Below are 23,580 nucleotides of genomic sequence, written 5' to 3'. Positions count from 1 at the left end.
AAACTATTGGCAAATCTCCTATTTGAAATACCATCGTCCCAATTTGTATTTGTCTAACCATGCAAGTCCAATGGTATTCCTACACCATAGAATAAGGCATAATCCAATGTGGACTTGACATGGTGCAATGTGCATTGCACTACATCCAAATGTCACTTTCGTGGAAGCTATATAAATTGATTCTCCAAATCAATTGTGTAGTTTAGGTCTAGTCTAGCCATTGTTAAATAGATTCTCTGGAGTCCCAATTATCTCTATGTTGAGAAATATTGCAGCTCTTACAAATCCTTCATCTCAAATTCAGTCTTGAGAAGACCCTTCACATTTTCAATCTTTGTCTTATTATCACCCACAATGATCAAGTCATCCATATATATAGCAATTACCATAATACCTACATCACACTCACATACATAGAGTGCATGATCAGTCCATGCTCCACAAAATCCAATGCTGACCATGTCCTTTATAATCCTATAATGCCATGTAACGTGCCTGCCTATCGGCTGTCCAAGCACGTTTTTGCCGTCCATCGAGAAATGAATCTAAGTGTCGCTGCCCAGCACTCCCAGGGAATGTTCTGGGGTTTGTTTCCTAGGGTTTCTCGAGTCCGCATCGTAATGGAACGTTCATGGAAAAACCCACTAGGATTGACCTAAAATGTGGGTTCCTAGGGTCAAGGTCTCCTAATAGCATTCTAGCATCGAGTTTTGGGCGTCCTACTTTACGTAGAGATACCCAATCTGAAGCAGATCCATACTGCATTTGGTTAGAAGAGAATGGGAAACGAGAGGGATGCACACTCAACCTCTCTGCCCGTAGGGCATCCCATTCCGGTCCCCTAAAACGGCATAAATCGGGTTCTAACTTAACAACACCTAAAGTTGAATGGTGATAAATCCTTGTGACAAGACTCCCAGTTCTTTGGGACCACCCTGCCGTAGGACGGACCCATCGGGGATTCCATCCACCAGCTTCCCTTGATAACTTTTGTTTTCTAATTAGGTCCTACCAGATTTATGTGCGAAATTTAAAATCAGCTTCATCAATGAAGCCTTTTAGGAAACATCGTTCATTCTTGTAATTTACAGCACAGACACGAAAACAAAACAAGCTGTCCTTTTGAGAAACAAGTTCCTTAACTTATCTTCAAGTTAATCTTTGTATTCCTACCCATACATGAGAATTATGTATCCCTTCTGTCCAACAGAAGTACCTGGTCCAAATCACATGGCACCAAAATTTCCATCCTTTATCCAAAATAGGATCTTCCAACATCCTACAGGTTTTGCTCACTGGGATCTCCAACTCCATTCTGGACAGGCAAGGGATGTCCAGAGCTCTACCTGACCCACAAATGGTCTAGGAGTGAGATGCCATTTCCATGGTTGGTCTTTTCACCACTCGACCTTCGGCCCGTGAATCGAGCAGTGCCCTCTCGAGGTAATCCGAGGTGCAATCTTGGAGATGATCCATCCATGTAAAATATCATTCCTTAATTAATCCATTTAGAAATCAAGCACGATTTGATGCCAGGAGGCATATTCGACGGTGGATTTCGTGAGATTTTGCGGTGGATTCCGTAAAATTTTATTACCGGGGCTCATACACAAGGTGGATTCTTTAAGCAAAAATTTGATGGGGACGCCTATCCTTTTCAGACGTTTTGTTAATTTTATGTGTACATGGGTGATTCCATAGCAGGTGACTCCGCAAAATACATATTTGAATTAATAAACGTTTATGAGTTTAGAGTGCGCAATCGTAATAAATTAAGGTTAGGATTGATTTCTAACCAATTTATTTATGTAGTTGAAGACTGCTAGGTATTCACTTTTGTCGATTTAATTGTATTATTTTTCTAACAATTGTGAATGCTTCAGTTGATATGTAGAGCAAGCAGCGGTGGCATTGGGAAGCATTGGAGGATAGCGTGTATTCAAATTATCGTCAATTTTTTATGGGCGCATATCTTATGCATGGCGCCTATATTTTGTCATGCTTATTTATCAAAGCGCTTTATATTTATTTATTATTTTTGTATACACATGGGCACACAATTTAAATACTTGTATTGGACATTGTATTTGGGTACCGCCTGACTTCTTGGGCGCCCATTAGCTTTAATTCTTTATTGACACAAAAGCAAACTCAAAAGCTAAAGCGTGCTATTTTGTAAATTGGGCTATTATTTGAGCTTGAAGATGAATAATATATTAAATACATGCTTTGTGGAGCGCTCACACAAGGGATGGGGGGAGATTGCACCCAATTGGTCTCTTGTTCATGTCGTGCAAGCTTTCTTCATTGGTTTTTGTGTAAAAAGTAGTGTTCTTTTGTTCTTGGGGACCTTCTAACGCTCACTACGCGCGCATACGGTGATCAATCTGTGCACCAGTGGTATCAGAGCGAAGGTGAGATCGAGAGCTTCCAATCGCTTACCATCTCGCGCGAAGGCGGAGCTCCTAGAACGATTGAGTTCTACAGTCAATCTCGTCGCGAACGGTCGATACTAGCATGTTCCTAGTAGTCAAGAACTCCCTTTTGCACCCTTTGATCGCGAGAGACCAGCCTCTGTTAGGTGGAGGACCATGTTGATACTTCCTTCATCAAGTCGTGAATATATAGATAAGATTCTCCTCCATAGCTTTACACCTTTCAAGCTTAAGCAAAAAGCTTATTACGCTTTACTTTATAAGAAGCATATAAAAAGCTTCTTCAATCGAATTACTGTGCCTGCGCGGTAGCAGTATGTACTGCCCGCCGCGTCAACGCTGGCATCAACATACTCATGCCCACAAAAATCACGCAGAGATCATAAAACTTAAAGCTTTAAGTTTCCAAGTTCTTCAAGTCATCCAAGTCTAATAAGTCATCTCCAACAACTCTTATAGTGGCCGTTCATACTGTGTGTAAGCTGAACTAGTTTTGAAGCTTCGAGAAGTCCCTGTTCACACTTGCAGACTTATTGAACTAGTTTCAGCAAGAACAGAAGTTCATACGCAGACTATACACAGTTTATATGTAGTTTCTACACAACACTATTCTCTTGGAAGATAGTTGTGACAACGAATTCTGCAATCGTAAAGGAGAAAGACTACAAAAGCCAAACAAAAAATACAAGCCTTGTAAACCTGCCTCTGCCCATAAGGCATAGTCCCATTCTGTTCCCCTAAAACAGTATAAATCGGGAATCTAGCATTCTAGATTCTAGGTCATCCTTACCTTGCTATCAATTCCTTTGAGAAAAGTTCCCGGCCAACCGAGACCACCCTTCTGTAGGACAGACCCATGGTCATATCCACCGCACTTTCCTCAGGTTGCTTTAGTTATCTAATTACCTACCACATTTAATTTGACAAGCAAAAACATCTTTCTTAATTAGCCAATTAATCACCGGTTCTTTCACGTAACTTAGGCACTGACATAGAAAAACAATGTCAAGCAAGTTCCTTTTCAACAATTAATCTTATTAATCAGTCTTTGGAATACATCATGTAATATAACCCGAAGGCTAATCCACAATTCGCTCGAAGGCTAATCCATAATCTGCCCAAAGGCAATTCCATAATCTGCCCGAAGGCTATTCCAGCAATCCTTAGGGATCGCTATTCCAAGTTTTCGCCCGTAGACTAGTATGGGGGCCTCGAGATCCAATCTCGAGTCACGTCGACCTCTTGTGCAGGACCCGGAGGCAAGGGATTTATAGCCAGAGTCCCCCCTAGCACCCAAGCGCCCTCCTGCTCCAAGTAGCACCCACGGAGAGACCTCTCGTGACAGGTTTGGTCCACGTACCCGGCGTGGCTAACAACCCCCTTGGATAGGGTCAGGCAGACAATTGGGGGTAATTGATGCTGCCTCTCCCTCCACGCTTTCAACCTGAAGCATTAGTTATTTTCTAGAAGTTCCTTGAGCAAAGAAGAACAAATAGTGCTCCTAAGTGTGGATCCCCAAGAGGAACACCAAGGAAAAAGAAATTCTCTTGCAAGAAAATCTATCTTGTAACATCAACAAGCTTGTTTATCATGTTTCATATGATCACAATGAAGAAAAGAACACCACGCACAACAAATCTTCATGCAACATCATGTAGATCTCCCACGGATTTGATAGAATCAGCCACATTCTTCAACATCTTCACAAAATCCATCAATAGAACAAAGAAAGCAAAGGAATACACCATCTTTGAATGGAAATACATCACATAGTATTCATCTTCAATATCTTCATAGTCTTCTCTCAATCTCTCATATACAATCACTCTGTTTGAGTAGAATTGGCTATCTCTGACTCTCTCTCTCTCACTCCATCAATAATACATCATATCCTCACTACAATCTCTTAAAATCACTCTCAATAATCCTTCTTAGGTCGTGGATACCCCTCCCAAGAGGTATGTCTGATATGAAGAGTCACCAGAGCCACTATAGTGTCCTTTCATAGCTCACTACTGTCACTTCACTCTAGTCTTCTCTTGAGTCTTCAGCAGCTACTTCTTTCACTTCTTTCAGCTCTTTTGCACTTGTATTCACCTCTTTCCAAGGCTAGAAAACTTTCCCAAGCTACACTCTCATCCATCAGAACACATACAGAAGCATACAGAATAGTCACAGAACAGTACCAGAACATCTACAGTACAGAACAGAACAGAACAGAACAGAAGCTCTACAGAAGACCTACAGAAGGTTACAGAAGGTCATCAAAACCACATAACTCATTCTCAAACCATTCCAAACTCTCACAAACCATTCAATAAGCTTTCACAATATCTCAATCTTCATCAATCAGTACTCCATCCCTCTTTACAGAAGACAATCAGAACAAAACAGAACAAAACAGAAGGTATACAGAACCAATCAGAACCTATCAGAACATCACAGAACCACCAATAAACATCATGATCTTCCAAAACCCAATCAATATCATCCAAAACACTCTCAAACCACTTCCAAACCAATCAATCATCTCATAAAATCAACCATTCAGCTCTCAAAAACAACAAAAATCAGCCAAAAAACAAGTCATTTCAACACTCAACATATCCCCACACTTAATAAGGAAGCGTCCTCGCGACCCAGGAAAAAGGGAATACAAGTGCATTTAAAATCGCAACTTTGATCTGCAATATCTTTCCACAAAGAATCCATCCACCACGACCCCAACTTATAACCTGTTTCTGATATAAAAATACAAAGAAAGGAAAACCCTTTATACATTAACACCTCTTATCAAACTAAAAATCACAACAAATTTTGTAAAGGATATAAGAGTTTGCTTCTTCTTCATCAGCTTCAACTTCAATTCGGCATCCACGACCCCATCACCACAAATCTCCAAAATGTAGCTCGTACACGAAATCCAATAGGAAACCACCACGTTCGTATGACATAAATAAACTCACAACACAAACACTAATACACAACACAACCATCTGAATGACTCCTTCAAAAAGAGAGTTTTTCATTAGAAAGCTTCCACCATACATTGGAAAGGTATCAATGAAGATGATCCCTCTTAAAAGATTGATGTTGTCGGAAACGATCCATAGACAAGGATTCATCTACAAAGTTTTTGGGAGGATTTTGAAAAAACTGGAGACAGCACATCCTTTCCAACAGGACCAAGTATCTGCTAGGCAAACAAAGGGCATGAAAATACAATATATCCAACTGCTGGGAATCAATGCTCACATTGACATTCATGCACAACTTTGGAATAGGCTTGGAATCATTATGAGAGTGCCTATGCATATACGCCAGGTACCAAGCAAAGTGAGCAGTAAATCTCACTGAAGGATCTGCAGACTGGGAATACTGCTGAGCAAAATGAACATAGTTCTGATTAGCTTGACTGGAAGCGGTCCATTCTCCTGGAATTACTGGCCAATTAATCTGAGGTCCTGTAAGGCAATCATCCGAACTCCATCCCCATCTTCTGGAAATCTGATTATCAAACCCGTCACAGTCACTAACCAACTGAGGTGGTTGAGATATAGAAGTGTTAGGAGAGGGTGATGGAATAAGGAAGAGTGGATGAAGGGAGGGATAGGAAAAATCATAAAAAGAAGAAAAGGTTAAAGAAGGAGTGGCAGAAATTTGGAGGGAATCACTAAGGAACGGTGTTAACTGATAAATAGGAAATGTGGAGGGTACATTAATGGATGGAGAAGAACAGGGTGGAGAAGGGGAAAATACCCTATCCTCAATAAAGGAACAGTATGTAAAAATGGGAATTTGAGGGAAAGATGAAGGTTGGAAAAGACGGGGTAAAATAGAGGTGGAATTAGATTGACAAAGGGAAAGATATATAGCATAGCGGTGAGCCATTTGTTGGTAATAGAGGAGGGTAGGAACAGAAGGTCCCAAGAGAGATCGTCGATGATAAGCATCAAAGAAGGTAGCATCAAATGGATTATGTTTTGAAAGATAGGCTAAAAGATCCATCCTCAGTTGGTTAGTACTCTGGGCAGAGGTAGGAGCTGTGTTTTGTCTTTGATTTAGGACCACAAAATCAATCATGGGATGCCACGAATTATCATGACAATTAGCCACTTTGGAGGAATAACTCTGGAACATGTCAGCTATACGCAACTCCAAATGATTGACATACAAAACAGCCTGTAAGACCACATCCCCCACATACCATGCCATATCCACCTCATTTGGAACTAACAAGTCTCCCCGTAGATACATGTATGACATTAACATGGTATCTGGCGTGACAGAATCTTCAAACACCATTCTGACTACCTCTGTCAACAACTCAGCAAACCAAGCCCCACTCCATCCATCCTCTGGAAGAGGTAAATCCATCGTGGAAAGATTCATATAGAAAACCAACTTCTGTAAGTGGTAGTGGACAAAGAAAGAATGGTCTGGTAGAACATATTCCTGAAACTGCTCAAAGGTAGACCATAACAAGTCCATTCTGGACTGCAATCTTTCCACTTTATCTTGGAATAGAGGACACAAAGTAGCCTGTCTTTGAAGAGCAGCCAAGTCCTGCTATGAAAGACAAGGAATCAAGGGAACATTAGGGCTTCGAGGAACAGAGCGGGACTTCGCCAGTTGATCTTGCAATTGCTGGATTTGGGAGGCTTGGTTGGCCACTGTGTCAGTAGCCATCTGTAAAGCTGAAAGTTTGTCATCTAAGAGAGCTTGGAACTCCTGCGCTTCTCTGGACATCCTCTCCTTCTCCTCTGAAAGGCTAGCAACCTGTGATTGAGCCTCTATTAACTGGATCTTCAAAGAAGAGATCTCATCGCTTTGGGTGGCAACCAGTTGGGTTTGCTATTCCATTTGCTTAAATAAATTTTCTAGGGTATCCTTAGCAGAAGCTAACTCAGATGTTGCCTTATGCAACTGGTCCTTAGACTGCATGAGCTCTTCATAAAAAGACGCGTACAGCTATTGAACACAGGCTGTCACTGACAACTCAATGGAGCTTTGAATATCCTTACAGAGAAAAGGAATTGCATCTCCTGAAACGAGACTGTGCAGGGAGGGAACTGATATGTCCAATGATCCTTCTCGATGTGCTCTGAAGAGGTTATTACAAGTGACATACCCAGGGAGATCACTGCCAGAGGTAGCAGGAATGGGTACTGAAGAAAGTACTGAAGGAGCTTTATCCGCTACCCTCTTCAAGCGTTTGCGCTATATGACCAGGGGAGGCGGAGAATCATCATCCTCTATGTCAATGGGTTCTGACTCATCGGAAGGTGGAGGAGGAGGTACTGGATCTGATGGAGGAGGTGGAGGCACAGTCTTGTGTAAACCTGAATAAGTCAAGAAGGCAGACAAATATGATCCATATGTGACATTGGTAACATTACCCCTGGTGACTTTGACGAAATGCTGATCCATTTTATGAGGAGGTAAGTGCTCCAATCAATAGCAACTCCTTTCAACACCATCCTGGAAGCTGTGAAAAGCTCTTTGGACAAATACTGGGATGGCATTTTGGCAAGCATAAACCTGTCTTGGAGAAACTGACAGATCGTCTTCCATATGGGATCAGTGATCATAGAAAAGGAAACACCGGAAGAGTTGATCACCTTCTTAACATCCAGCATTTCCCTTGTTTGCTTTTGCAACAGCTTCAGAATCTCGTCATTAGAGAAAAGCTGACGAGTGGTCACAAAAGGTTCACCTTTGGAGGGTAGAGACAGAGCCTTCCCTAAGCCTCGAGGTGTCAAAGTTATAGAAATTCCCTGGACTAGTCCGGTCTTCTTGCTGTAAGAGGCCAGAAATGCATCACATAACGACGGATCCTCTGGAAGCAAGGGAAAAGAAGTAGCCACAAAAGCAGCAAGTCCCACCTTCGTGAGAGGCTCAAAAGTAAGTAGGGAAGAGTAATCCCTACTAACTAATGGGACGTACTGGATAGGGGGAGGAGCATGAGAAGGCGCCATTCAGATGGTTACACACACACCACAAACACAGACAATCAAGGAGAATGCCTGCAAAGCAACATACAAAAAACCAAGGATAAGAGAATAACCAAACAAGAAAACGTGACTCGACCAACTAACCCCAAGCAAACCACATCCTAGAAAAAATTCGACATGACCTTGAGACATATACGACCGAAAGCTTCATGCGATGCATCAGACAAACACCCTGAACCCCGTATCAGGCAAGAAAAGAAAAAACTGCATACCGTACCCATAACCGTAACAAAGACAGTAAACCAAAACAATACCATATCCGACACATATCAAGATGACATCGGCGATAAACCAGGACGGGACCAGGAAAACAACTCTAATGACTGCGCATACCCATCCCACGAAACAGTTCATTAAAAAGGGGAATTAGGTGCAGTGAAGGGGAATTAATTTAATGAAGGGTTGATTTTAATAAATTATTAAGAATGGGTGAATTTTTTATTAGGTGATAAACCTTAGCAAGAAAACGGCGGTTCCTTCATATAAATTAAAGTACCAATTATTAGGTGAAGCGGTGCATTAATTCGAATCCCGGACTTCGATACCCGATTGGGTCTCTAAATGCAAGTTCATTGATTACAAATTAAGGTGATGTGGAGCGCTTTTTTGTCAGCGCGTGCTCATGTGACGGCTGGTTCTTTTTAATTAAAAATTAAAGTGCCTCTTTAGCGCACGTAGCGCATGCTAAGTGAACGGCTGGTTGATTTTAATTAAAAAGTATGTGTGTGTTGAGCGCGAATGCGCGTGCCATGGTGGTATTGTTTGTGTGGTTTTTTTGTTGTTTGCCGTGGTCGTTTTTTGTTTTACATTAATCGTGGGTTTTGGGGTAGCTTGTGTGTATGTTTTATTTTGTTTTTTTTTTAAACGAATAAAAGGGAAATACCTGGTAGTGGGTGTATGAAAATGCAAAGAATGCGCTCTCCTCAAGCCAAAAATATCTGGATTTGTTCTAGACGTTTAGTTGGGGTGTTGGATGAAAAAGTTTTTTTTTTGTTTTTTTTTGTTATTGGATTGATTTGTTTTTTATTTCAAAGGAATTTAAGTGTGAAATTAAATATTGTGACAGCTGACAAAAATATGCCAAAAATAAATAAAAATGTTAAGAAAAATGTTAGAAATTTTTCAAAAATTAATTTGGAATTTTTAAACATGTTTAATGAATTTTTATCATATTTTTGGGTAGTTGGAAAGATTTTGGAATTTTAAAATGGGCAAAAATATGTTTGTGAAATTTACAGGTTTAGAAAAATATGGCCATGGGTTGCAAAAATAAAAGGAAAATTTTCGAGAGTTTTCTGGTTTTTTTTTTCAGAATTGAAATGAGTTTTTAATGAATTGTGTGTATTTTTCAATGGTTTGGTTTGTGGTTGTTTTTTTTTTTTAAATAAATTGAAAAAGGGTTTGCGGGTGTGTTAATTAAAAATCAGGGAAAAATACCCAGGAACGAGCTGCGTGGCAGCAACCAACTTATAATCGTCCGCACACGATCCCGCACAATCACACGATCAAGCACGAACAATCGAACAATCACACACTCATACGTGTGGCGGCGTCGTGAGGGAAAACTGGGATTAGGTAGGGGCGTTTGCTGCGGGTCTGCAGGGTAGGACAATGGTGAAGAAGGGTGGGTTCTTGCTGCAGATCTGCAGTGGAACAGGAGGTTGTGTGGGGTTAGGGTAGGGTTTTGGTGTGCTTGGGTGGGGGTAGGGAGATGTGTGATGGGAAGGGGGGCTTAGACGGAGTAAGGGTTAGTGTGTGTTGATGGGGGGGGAAGGGGCTGAGAGGGAGGTGTAGGGGGGTGTAAGGCGGTGGACCCGAGCCACGCTCCTCTGCCACGAAGGTGGTGTTGGCCAGGCGCGACAAGGTAGGGCAGGCAGGCGGAGGGCAAATGGCAGGCAGCCGGCCGCTGTCGCAAGGAGGAAGGAGAGGGAGGGAAAGGAAAGGAAGGAGAGGAGGGGGAGCAGAGGAGGAGCAGGGAATGGAGGAGGAGGAGAGGGGGGTACGTAGGAAGAGGGAGAGGAAGGGGGGAAGGCAGTTAGGGTAGGGAGGGGTCGGGGTAGGGTGGGGGTGGGTAGGGGGGTGCCCAAGGGGTAGGGTGGGGTAGGGGGTGCCCAAGGAAAGGGATGTGTACCCCCGTCCCGCGCACGTGTGCAGGGCAGGGTAAAAAAATTTGCCGTGACGGGATTGAAATGGCACCGGGATGACGGTACGGGTCATGCGGACATAATATCTCCCAATCCGGACGTCAAAACGAAATGGTGTAAAAACAAAAAGTGGGCAGGACGACAGGGGGAAAACAAGAAAAATATATGACGGAGGTTTCGGGAGAGGGAAAGGGTGGTCACGCGCAAAAAACACAAAAAATAAGCCAAAAAACGCAATTAAAAATTAATATCGGAAGATCCGTGCATCGGAACGAGGTGCAAGAAAAAGGAAAACTGTGCAAAAAGACGTGTCCGACAACCCTATCACATCAAAACATAATTTCGACTGAGATAAGACGTGTTCACGTGGGAAAAATCCAAAAACAAACCCGAAAATGGGATCGGAAATTAATATCGGACGAACCTTTCGCCGGAATGTCATGCAGTAAGAAGAAAAAATGTCCACAAGAAGGAGTGGCACAGGGTTATCATGTGAAACCGCAGTTCCGGTGGAAGTAGGAGGGGTTCACATGCAAAAAAATCCAAAAATACGCCCGAAAACGTATTGAAAAATTAATAAATAAAAATCCGAAAGTCGAAAGAGGATGGAGGAAAAAAGAAAAAGGTGAGGGAAGGCACAGGGGACATGGCTGTCAAATCAAATTGGAATTCCGATGCAAACAGGGCAGGTTCACATGGAAAAATGTCAAAAAGACGCATGAAAAAGTCGTAAAAAACCGGAAAATTAATAATGGACAAACCGTGTATCGGAATGACTCGGAGTAAAAAGGAAAACTGTCAAGGGAAAAGTGGTTGGCAGGGCTATGATGTCAAATCACGGTTCCGAAGCAAGCAAAGCACGTTCATATGGAAAACTGGCTAATTTGCGCAAAATGCTTCAAAAAGTAATAACTCAAAAACCGTGCACCGGAACAGGGGTAGGTAAAAAGGAAAAATGATTAGTTTAAAGGGAGGAACAGGGCTATAAGGTTGGATTTGGCTTTCGGTGAACGTAGGGTGCATTCACGTGGCAGGACCTCAAAATCAGGGAATGAAGGAAAACGGCAAGGGAATAGCTCCAAGGGTGGGGGGAACATAACCGGGTGGGTGGGAAGGGACCCCATCAGGGTAACAGCAAGGCAAGGCATTCATGCATGAGCAGGGTAAGCATATGCAGAGGGGTATACAATGTAGACGCGTAGGGATGCATCCCCACACTTAAGACCTTAACGGATAGGGTTAACCGAGCAACAGGGACCTAGGACCACGCCACAAACCATCGACTAACGTCCCCACACTTAAAACATGACCGTCATTGAGAAACCAAAGTGGGAGGGTTAGAAAAACTTGGCCCATTTCGTCAAGAAGCAAGGTTGAGTGTCGATGGCACATCCAGTGTTGTTGTCGGCGCTGGAGGTACCAAGGCATCTTTACAACACACGTCCGTCATGGCAGGGACCATGTGGCAGCACCCAGGGAGGTAGCTGGTTGAAGGAAGCGCAGAAAATTTATCGATGACGAGGGATACTACAAACAACTCGTAGTCACTCAATTGGAATGAAAGAACAGTCACTCGCCCCATGACTAATATCACTCGAGGAATAAGGATTGAAACCCATATCGCATACCCGGTTTAGAAATCGACAAGGGGGAATGGTGCAGAAGGAGTATGCCAGGGTGCACATTTGATGGTTCATTAGTGTGTTCAACCCGTCTGGCATAAGTGCAAGGAGGAAGGCAAGGGAGCCTTACAGTGCAGTGGACAGAACAGGGTGATGTGTCTTGTGATGAGGGCAAAGACCCATCCCGTGGGTGCACAGGGAAACTGGAACATACCTGACTCCAAGTGTCGTAACGTCCCTCAAACGCACCTCTCGGTAATTGATTGAAGAAACTCCAGTCAAACTCAACCCACCCTCTGTCTCACGCTCTGTTGATAGTTACAGGAGGGCAGCCCGTTCCTGAAACCCATTGATGTAATCCTCACAGTCACTTGTGCAAAGGTTGTATGCCTTGTGCGCATTTGATGGTGCAACGGTGCATCCCTCCCTGTGCCGACATACGGTGCGAGAAGGAAGGCCAGGGAGTCTTATGGTGCAGTGCACAGAACAATTTGTGCTTTGTGCATTGAGAGGCCCACCCCGTGCGTGCAACACTTCATTCACACTACTCACCTCTCATTTGATTTGAAGGGAAAAGACTAGTCTCTCGGCCCACCCTCTGTCTCACGCTCTGTTGATAGATACAGAAGGGCAGCCTTACTCACTTCCCCATCCGGTTAGGATGAAAGCTCACGTCACTCTATTGTTTGTCGATGAAGATCGCGTCATCAGTTATTGAAGAGGCGTACCCAGGGAGGTAGCCCTCAAATCGAATGTGGTATTGGACATGAATATGTCGTCTGTGAGAGGACAGTTAGGCACTTTGCAGAGAGACCCAGGACACAGCATACCAAGGGAGGTAGCTTCGGAATTGCATCCTAGAAATATCAATTAATGAATCCACTTTCTGGACTGCTGGGTGTTACCACCTTTTCCACAGCCAGCTTCCCGCCCAAGGGTGTTTACCACCTTTTCTTGGAACGAGGCCTGCTATGACAGGGAATTTCTTCCTTTTCTCTCATAACAGATTTGTTTTTTTGTTTTTTGTTTTTTTTCCCCTATTCCCGAGGGTGTTTCCACCTTTTCTCGAAGAATAGGTCGGCATGACAGGGACCTAAGTCCTTTTCTCCCATGACCGATATGTATATTTTTCTTCTCTTTTTTTTTTCGAATTGAGCAAGGGAATAGTAGAAAGACCATTTGTCAAGACCAACCTTGCCACTGTCGCTGGTGGAAAATAGAGGATAAGAGATCAAGGCTGGAAGGGGGGTTTGAGGGGACAAAGGGTTGCGTCCATTTCATTAGGAATGACTGAAGAACGACTATCAGAAGTAGCATCATAAGAAGTACAGTGCCGCGCCAATGAGGAAAAAGATCAAGTGACTGTAATTGTCAAGATCCCCAAGGAGGGAAGTACTTCTTCAGGCGATATCCATTGATCAGAAAGGGATCATCAGAGGCATCAACGGTCTGCACTTGGACAGAGCCATTAGGGTTGACGGCAAGTACCTTATAGGGGCCCATCCACCGCTGTTGAAGCTTGCCAGGAAACTTGCCAAATCGTGAATCATAGGCTAGGACCAAATCACCTTCTTTGAACTCCTTGTGCTTGATGAAGCTATCATGGTAAGCCTTGCGTCGAGCTTGCGTGGCTTCCATGCACTGTAGAGCCATCCTACGAATTTCGTCCAAACATTCCAGGTGCAGGAGACGTGGAGCCCCAAGAGGAACACCAAAGAAAAGGGAATTCTCTTGCAAGAAAATCTATCTTGTAACATCAACAAGCTTGTTTATCATGTTTCATATGATCACAATGAAGAAAAGAACACCACGCACAACAAATCTTCATGCATCATGTAAATCTCCCACAGATTTTAATAGAATCAACCATATTCTTCAATATCTTCACAATATCCATTAATAGAACAAAAAAAGCAAAGGAATACACCATCTTTGAATGGAAATACATCACATAGTATTCATCGTCAATATCTTCATAGTTTTCTCTCTCAATCTCTCATATACAATCACTCTGTTTCAGTAGAATTGGCTATCTCTGACTCTCTCTCTCTCTCCATCAATAATACATCATATCCTCACTACAATCTCTCAAAATCACTCTCAATAATCCTTCTTAGGTCGTGGATACCCCTCCCAAGAGGTATGTCTGATATGAAGAGTCACCAGAGCCACTACAGTGTCTTTTCATAGCTCACTATTGTCACTTCACTCTAGTCTTCACTTGAGTCTTTGGCAGTTACTTCTTCCACTTCTTTCAGCTCTTTTGCACTTGTATTCACCTCCTTCCAAGGCTAGAAAAATTTCCCAAGCTATACTCTCATCCATCAGAACACATACAGAAGCATACAGAACAGTCACAGAACAGTACCAGAACAGCTACAATACAGAACAGAACAGAACAGAACAGAGACAGAGGCTCTACAGAAGATCTACAGAAGGTTACAAAAGGTTATCAAAATCACAAAACTCACGTTCAAACCATTCCAAACTCTCACAAACCATTCAATAAGCTTTCACAAGATCTCAATCTTCATCAATCAATACTCCATCCCTCTTTACAGAAGACAATCAGAACAAAACAGACCAAAACAGAACAAAACAGAAGGTATACAGAACCTATCAGAACATCACAGAACCACTAATAAACATCATGAACTTCCAAAACACAATCAATATCATCCAAAACACTCTCAAACCACTTCAAAATCAATCAATCATCTCATAAAATCAACCATTCAGCTCTCAAAAACAACAAAAATCAGCCAAAAAACAAGTCATTTCAACACTCAACATATCCCCACACTTAATAAGGAAGCATCCTCGCGACCCAGGAAAAAGGGAATACAAGTTCAGGAAAAAGCTCAACTTTAATCGTCAATATCTCCTCAAAAAGAATCCATCCACCACGACCCCAACTTATAACCTGTTTATGATATAAAAATACAACGAAAGGAAAACCCTTTATACATTAACACCTCTTAGTAAACTAAAAATCACAACAAATTTGTAAAGGATATAAAAGTTTTCTTCTTCTTCATCTGCATCTGCGTCAACTCTCCAACCACGAACTCAGCACCACAATTCTCCAAAACGTAGCTCGTACACGAAATCCAATAGGAAACCACCACGTTCGTTTGACATAAATGAACTCACAACACAAACACTAATACACAACACAACCATCTGAATGACTCCTTCAAAAAGAGAGATTTTCATTAAAAAGCTTCCACCATACATTGGAAAGGTATCAATGAAGATGATCCCTCTTAAAAGATTGATGTTGTCGGAAACGATCCATAGATAAGGATTCATCTACAAAGTTTTTGGGAGGATTTTGAAAAAACTGGAGACAGCACATCCTTTCCAACAGGACCAGGTATCTGCTAGGCAAACAGAGGGCATGAAAATACAATATATCCAGCTGCTGGGAATCAATGCTTACATTGACATTCATGCACAACTTTGGAATAGGCTTGGAATCATTATGAGAGTGCCTATGCATATACGCCAAGTACCAAGCAAAGTGAGCAGTTAATCTCACTGAGGGATCTGCAGACTGTGAATACTGCTGGGCAAAATGAACATAGTTTTGATAAGCTTGACTGGAAGCTGTCCATTCTCCTGGAATTACTGGCCAATTGATCTGCGGTCCTGTAAGGCAATCATCCGAACTCCATCCCCTTCTTCTGGAAATCTGATTATCAAACCCGTCACAGTCACTAACCAACTGAGGTGGTTGAGATATAGAAGTGTTAGGAGAGGGTAATGGAATAAGGAAGAGTGGATGAAGGGAGGGATAGGAAAAATCATAGAAGGAAGAAAAGGTTAAAGAAGGAGTGGCCAAAATTTGTAAGGAATTTCTAAGGAAGGGTGTTAACTGATAAATAGGAAATGTGGAGGGTACATTAATGGAGGGAGAAGAACAGGGTGGAGAAGGGGAAAATACCCTATCCTCAATAAAGGAGCAATATGTAAAAATGGGAATTTGAGGGAAAAATGAAGGTTGGAAAAGAAGGGGTAAAATAATTGTGGAATTAGATTGACAAAGGGAAAGATATATAGCATAGCGGTGAGCCATTTGTTGGTAATAGAGGAGGGTAGGAACAGAAGGTCCTAAGAGAGATCGTCTATGATAGGCATCAAAGAAGGGAGCATCAAATGGATTATGTTTTGAAAGATAGGCTAAGAGATCCAGCCTCAGTTTATTAGTACTCTCGGCAGAGGTAGGAGCTGTGTTTTGTCTTTGATTTAGGACCACCGAATCAATCATGGGATGCCACAATTATCATGACAATCAGCTACTTTGGAGGAATAACTCTGGAACATGTCAGCTATGCGCAACTCTAAATGATTGACATACAAAACAGCCTGTAAGACCACATCCCCCACATACCATGCCATATCCACCTCATCTGGAATTAACAAGTCTCCTCGTAGATACATGTACGACATCAACATGGTATCTGGCGTGACAGAATCCTCAAACACCATTCTGACTACCTCTGTCAACAACTCAGCAGACCAAGCCCCACTCCAGCCATCCTCTGGAAAAGGTAAATCCATCGTGGAAAGCTTCATGTAGAAGACCAACTTCTGTAAGTGGTAGTGGACAAAGAAAGAATGGTCGGGTAGAACATATTCCTGAAATTGCTCAAAGGTAGACCATAACAAGTCCATTTTGGACTGTAATCTTTCCACTTTATCTTGGAATAGAGGGCACAAAGTAGCCTGTCTCTGAAGAGCAGCCAAGTCCTGCTGTGAAAGAGAAGGAATCAATGGAACATTAGGGCTTGGAGGAAAAGAGCGGGACGTTGCAAGTTGATCTTACAACTGCTGGATTTGGGAGGCTTGGTTGGCCACTGTGTCATTAGCAATCTATAAAGCTGAAAGTTTGTCATCTAAGATAGCTTGGAACTCCTTCGCTTCTCTAGACATCCTCTCCTTCTCCTCTGAAAGGCTAGTAACCTGGGATTGAGTCTCTAGTAACTGGATCTTCAAAGAAGAGATCTCATCGCTTTGGGTGGCAACCAGTTGGGTTTGCTATTCCATTTGCTTAAATAAATTTTCTAGGGTATCCTTAGCAGAAGCTAACTCAGATGTTGCCTTATGCAACTGGTCCTTAGACTGCATGAGCTCTTCATAAAAGGACGCGTACAGCTATTGAACACAGGCTGTCACTGATAATTCAACGGAACTTTGAATATCCTTGCAGAGGAAAGAAATCGCATCTCCTGAGACTAGATTGTTCAGGGAGGGAACTGATATGTCCAAGGATCCTTCTCGATGTGCTCTGAACAGGTTAGTACAAGTGAGATACCCAGGGAGTTCACTGCCAGAGGTAGCAGGGATATGTACTGAAGGAAGTACGGAAGGAGCTTTATCCGCTACCCTCCTCAAGCGTTTACGCTGGATGACCAAGGGAGGCGGAGAATCATCATCCTCTATGTCAATGGGTTCTGACTCATCGGAAGGTGGAGGAGGAGGTACTGGATCTGATGGAGGAGGTGGAGGCACGGTCTTCTGTAAACCTGAATAGGTCAAGAAGGCAGACAAATATGATCCATATGTGACATTGGTAACATTACCCCTGGTGACTTTAACGAAATGCTGATCCATTTTAGTAAGGAGGTAAGTGCTCCAATCAATAGCAACTCCTTTCAACACCATCCTGGAAGCTGTGAAAAGCTCTTTGGACAAGTACTGGGATGGCGTTTTGGCAGGCATAAACCTATCCTGAAGAAACTGACAGATCATCTTCCATACGGGATCAGTGATCATAGAAAAGGAAACTCCTGAAGAGTCTATCACCTTCTTAACATCGAGGATTTCCCTTGTCTGCTTTTGCAACAGCTTTAGAATCTCTTCATTAGAGAAAAGCTGACGAGTGGTCACAAAAGGTTCACCTTTGGAGGGAAGAGACAAAGCCTTCCCTAAGCCTCGAGGTGTCAAAGTCATAGAAAGTCCCTGGACTAGTCCTGTCTTCTTACTATAAGAGGCCAGAAACTCATCACATAACGACGGATCCTCTGGAAGCAGGGGAAAAGAAGTAGCCACAAAAGCAGCAAGTCCCGCCTTCATGAGAGGCTCAAAAGTAAGTAGGAAAGAGTAATCCCTACTAACTAATGGGACGTACTGGATAGGGGGAGGAGCATGAGAAGGCGCCATTCAGATGGTTACACACACACCACAAACACAGACAATCAAGGAGAATGCCTACAAAGCAACAGACAAAAAACCAAGGATAAGAGAATAACCAAACAAGAAAACGTGACTTGACCAACTAACCCCAAGCAAATCACATCCTAGAAAAAATTTGACATGACCTTGAGACAAATGCGACCGAAAGCTTCATGCGATGCATCAGACAAACACCCAGAACCCCGTAACAGGCAATAAAAGAAAAAAAACTGCATACCGTACCCGTAACCGTAACAAAGACAGTAAACCAAAACAATACCATATCTGACACATATCAATACTACATCGGTGATAGAACTCTCAGGACTGCGCATACCCATCCCACGAAACGGTTCATTAAAAAGGGGAATTAAGTGCAGTGAGGGGGAATTAATTTAATGAAGGGTTGATTTTAATAAATTATTAAGAATGGGTGAATTTTTATTAGGTGATAAACCTTAGCAAGAAAACGGCGGTTCCTTATTAGAAATTAAATTACCAATTATTAGGTTAAAACGGTGCTTTTATCCGAATCCTGACTTCGATACTCGACTGGGTCTCTAAATGCAAGTTCATTGATTATAAATTAAGGTGATGTGGAGCGCTTTTTTGCCAGCGCGTGCTCATGTGACGGCTGGTTCATTTTAAGTAAAAATTAAATTGCCTCTGTAGCGCACGTAGCGCGTGCTAAGTGAACGGCTGGTTCATTTTAAGTAAAAAGTATGTGTGTTGAGCGCGAATGCGTGTGGAAACTGTGGGTGAATTAAAGAGTTCATTTTAACAATTAATTTGTGATTAAGGGGGAAATGAAAAGAAATAAAACACATAAAATAAATACCTGGAAGGGGTGTGTATGTAATGCAGAAATGCGCACGGAAGAGACCCCCAAAAGAAGTGAATCCAGTAAAGAAAAAGTAAAGATCACTAATGAAACAACAAACACAACACCTTAGTGGTTGGGTTGATTTGGTTTTTGTTGGTTTTTTTAAAAATTTTAAATTGTGATTATGTATGGTTGGTTATGTTGTTTGGGTGGTTATTATGGGTTGCGGATGTGTTTTATTGGTTTTTATTTGTGTAGGTTTGGTTGTTTGTTTATTTGTTTTTTGTTTTTTTTAAAATAAGAATTAAAATAATAATAGGAAAATCAATATATACAACACATGAATATGGAGGAAATATTCACAATGGAATCTAGGCAAATAAAATAGAGAGTGTTAAGAGAAATTTCCGTTTGTTGGTTTGTTAATGTGTTGTTCTTTTCTTTTTTTAAAAAAACAATAGGGGTACCATGTATGATAATTTTTTAAAATGAAAAATAAATGAAAAATAGTCAAGGGGGGTGAGGGAAATTTTTTAGAATTGTTTAGAATTTTTTTAGAAATTTGTTACTATTTTTAAATGAATTTTCTACATTTATGGGCAATTTGGGGGATAAATTAGGAAATATTTAATTTGCAGAAATGTTAGGGTTGGAAATTTCCAGCAGACAAACTCCCAAAAATTGGCAAAAAACAAAGGGAATTTTTAGAAATTTTTCTAAATTATTTTGATGGGAAAATTAATATAGAAATGAATTAAATCATATAAATCATGTTAATCAGATAAGTAAGTTAGAAGTAAGTCAGTTAAGTCTGGTTAGTCTGGGTAAGTCATGGTAGTCTGCCCAAGTCAAGTCAAGTGAGGTTAGTCAGGTTGGATAAGTCAGATAAGTCCAGTTAGTAGAAACTAACCTAAAGGAGGTTAGGAAACCTAATGTGGGTTAGGGTTAGGGTTAGGGTTAGTGGTCCTAGTTAGGGTTAAGGTTAGGGTTAGTGGTCCTAGTTAGGGTTAAGGTTAGGGTTAGGGTTAGGGGAGAGGAGGAGGGAAGGGGGACGGTGGCGCGTCCGGCAGCGGGCGGCGTCGGCAGTCCAGGCGACGTCGGCGGCGGGCGTACACGGCGAGGCAGGGTGAAGGGAGTGGGCGCACGGGAAGGGGCAGACCAGGGTGGCGAAGGTCGCAGGCGGCACGACGGTGGCGTCAGGCAGCGGGCTCCGGGCAACGGTGGGCGATCCAGGTGGCGGGGCGGTCCACGCGGCGGCGGCGATGACGGCGGCCAGGGCAGGAGGTTGCGACGGGCGCAACAGATGGCGGCGACCTGATAGGCCGGTACGACGACGACCTCACGGGCCCCTGGCGGGCGGCGACAACCTGACAGGCCGGTACGACGACGACCTGACAGGCCGCTGGCGGACTAGGCGGCCGCACGGCATAGTGGGTGGGGCAGCTGTGGGGGAAGAGGAAGGGAAAGGAGGGGAAGGAGAGGAGAGGGGCAGAGAAGGAGGAGGGGAGGGTGAAGAAGATAGAGGGGAAGGAGGAGAAGTGGGGGGAGGAGGAGGGGAGGGAGGGAATGGAGGAGGAGGGGAGGGGGGTACGCAGGGAGAAGAGGGAGAGGGAGCTGGTTGGGGGGAAGGGGTCGGGGAACAGAGGAGGTGGTTGGGGGGAAGGGGTGGGCAGGGTCAAAAGGGATAGGGGGTGGGCAGGGTCAAGGGGGATAGGGGGTGGGCAGGGTCAAAAGGGGTAGGGGGTGGGCAGGGTCAAGGGGGATAGGGGGTGGGCAGGGTCAAAAGGGGTAGGGGGTGCCCTAGGGAAGGGTAAGGGTGGGAAGGGATGGGCGCGTACCCCCGTCCCGCGTACGTGCGCGGGGCGGGGTAAAAGAAATTTGCCGTGACGGGATTGAAAAGGCACCGGGATGACGGTACGGGTCATGTGGACACGACCGGGGTGCGTGGAGATGCGTAAAATCGAAAAAGGACGCGTGCACGCGCAAAACAGGCGCGCGAATACACGTAAAAATAAAGAAAAAATAATAACTCCCAATCCGTACGTCAAAACGAAATAGCGTAAAAACAAAAAGTGGGCAAGACGACAGGGGGAAAACAAGAAAAATATATGACGGAGGTTTCGGGAGGGGGAAAGGGCCGTCACATGCAAAAAAACCAAAAAACGAACCAAAAAACGCAAGTAAAAATTAATATGAAAAAATCCGTGCATCGGAATGAGGTGCAGAAAAAAGGAAAACTGTGCCAAAAGATGTGCCCGACAATTCTATTTCATCAAAACATGATTCCGACGGAGATAAGACGCGTTCACATGGGAAAAACCAAAAAAAAAACTCAAAAATGGGATCGGAAATTAATATCGGACGAACCGTTCACCGGAATGACATGCAATAAGAAGGAAAAATGTCCGCAAGAAGGGGGGACACAGGGTTATCACGTTAAACCGCAGTTCCGGTGGAAGTAGGAGGGGTTCACATGCAAAAAACTCCAAAAATACTCCGAAAAACGTAATTAAAAATTAATAAGTAAAAATTCGAAAATTGAAAGAGGGAGGAGGAAAAAGGAAAAAGGTAGGGGAAGAAACGGAGGTCACGACTGTCAAATAAAATTGGAATTTCAATGCAAAGAGGGTAGGTTCACATGGAAAAATATCAAAAATACGCACGAAAAAGGTGTAAAAAACCGAAAAATTAATAATGGACAAACCGTGTATCGGAATGATGCGGAGAAAAAAGGAAAAATGTCAAGGAAAAAGTGGTGGTCAGGGCTATGACATCAGAGCATGGTTCCGGAGCAAGAAAAGCGCGTTCACATGGAAAACCGGCTAAATTGCACAAAATGCTTCAAAAATTAATAACTCAAAAACCGTGCACCGGAATAGGGGTAGGTAAAAAGGAAAAATGGTCAGTTCAATGGGAGGAACAGGGCTATAAGGTTGGATTTGGACTTCGGTGAACGTAGGATGCAGTCACATAGTGGGACCTCCAGATCAGGGAATGAAGGAAAACTGTAAGGGAACAGCCCCAAGGGTGGGTGGAACATAACCGGATGGGTGGGAAGGGACCCCATTAGGGTAAAAGCAAGTCATGGCATACATGCATGAGCAGGGTAAGGCATATGCAGAAGGGTCTGCAATGTAGACGCGCAGGGACGCGTCCCCACACTTAAGACCTTAACGGATAGGGTTAACCGAGCAACAGGGACCTAGGACCACGCCACAGACCATCCAATAATGTCCGCACACTTAAAACATGACCGTCACGAAGAAACCAAAGTGGGAGGGTTAGAAAAACTTGGCCCATTTCGTCAAAAAGCAAGGTTGAGTGTCGATGGCACGTCCAGTGTGGTTGTCAGCGCTGGAGGGACCAAGGCATCTTCTCGGCACACGTTCGTCATGGCAGGGACCATGCGGCAGCACCCAGGGAGGTAGCTGGTTAAAGGAATCGCAGGAAATTCGTCGATGATGAGGGATATTTCACTCAACTCGCAGTCACTCAAATGAAATGAAAGAACAGTCACTCGCCCCATGACTAATATCACTCGAGGAAGAATGATTAAAACCCATATCTCCTACCCAATTGAGGAATCAACAAGGTAAAAATGGTGCAGAAAGAGTATGCAAGGGTGCACAGTTGATGGTGCATTAGTGCGTCCAACCCGTCTGGCATAAGTGCAAGGAGGAAGGCAAGGGAGCCTTACAGTGCAGTGTACAGAACAGGGTGGCGTGTCTTGTGATGATGGCAAAGACCCATCCCGTGGGTGCACAAGGAAAGTGGAACATACCTGACTCCAAGTGTCGTAACGTCCCTCAATCTCACCTCTCAGTAATTGATTGAAGAAACTCCAGTCACACTCATCCCACCCTCTGTCTCACTCTCTGTTGATAGATACAGGAGGGCAGCCTTTTCCTGAAACCCATTGATGTAATCCTCACGGTCACTTGTGCAAAGATTGTATGCCTTGTGTGCATTTGATGGTGCAACAGTGCATCCCGCCTTGTGCCGGCATACGGTGCGAGAAGGAAGGCCAGGGAGCCTTATGGTGCAGTGCACAGAAACAAATTGTGCTTTGTGCATTGAGAGGCCCATCTTGTGCGTGCAACACTTCATTCACACTACTCACCTCTCATTTGATTTGAAGGGAAAAGACTGGTCTCTCGGCCCACCCTCTGTCTCACGCTCTGTTGATAGTTACAGAGGGCAACCCATACTCACTTCCCCATCCGGTTAGGATGAAAGCTCACATCACTCAATTGTTTGTCGATGAAGATCGCGTCATCAGTTGTTGAAGAGGCGTACCCAGGGAGGTAGCCATCAAATCGAACGTTGTGTTGAATAGGACATGTCATCTGCTAGAGGACAGGTAGT

Source organism: Lygodium microphyllum, chromosome 25, assembly GCF_053477565.2.
Source record: "Lygodium microphyllum isolate KBCC chromosome 25, Lygodium_microphyllum_v1.1.10, whole genome shotgun sequence".
Taxonomy (NCBI): Eukaryota; Viridiplantae; Streptophyta; class Polypodiopsida; order Schizaeales; family Lygodiaceae; genus Lygodium; species Lygodium microphyllum.
This window is presented reverse-complemented; position numbering follows the sequence as displayed.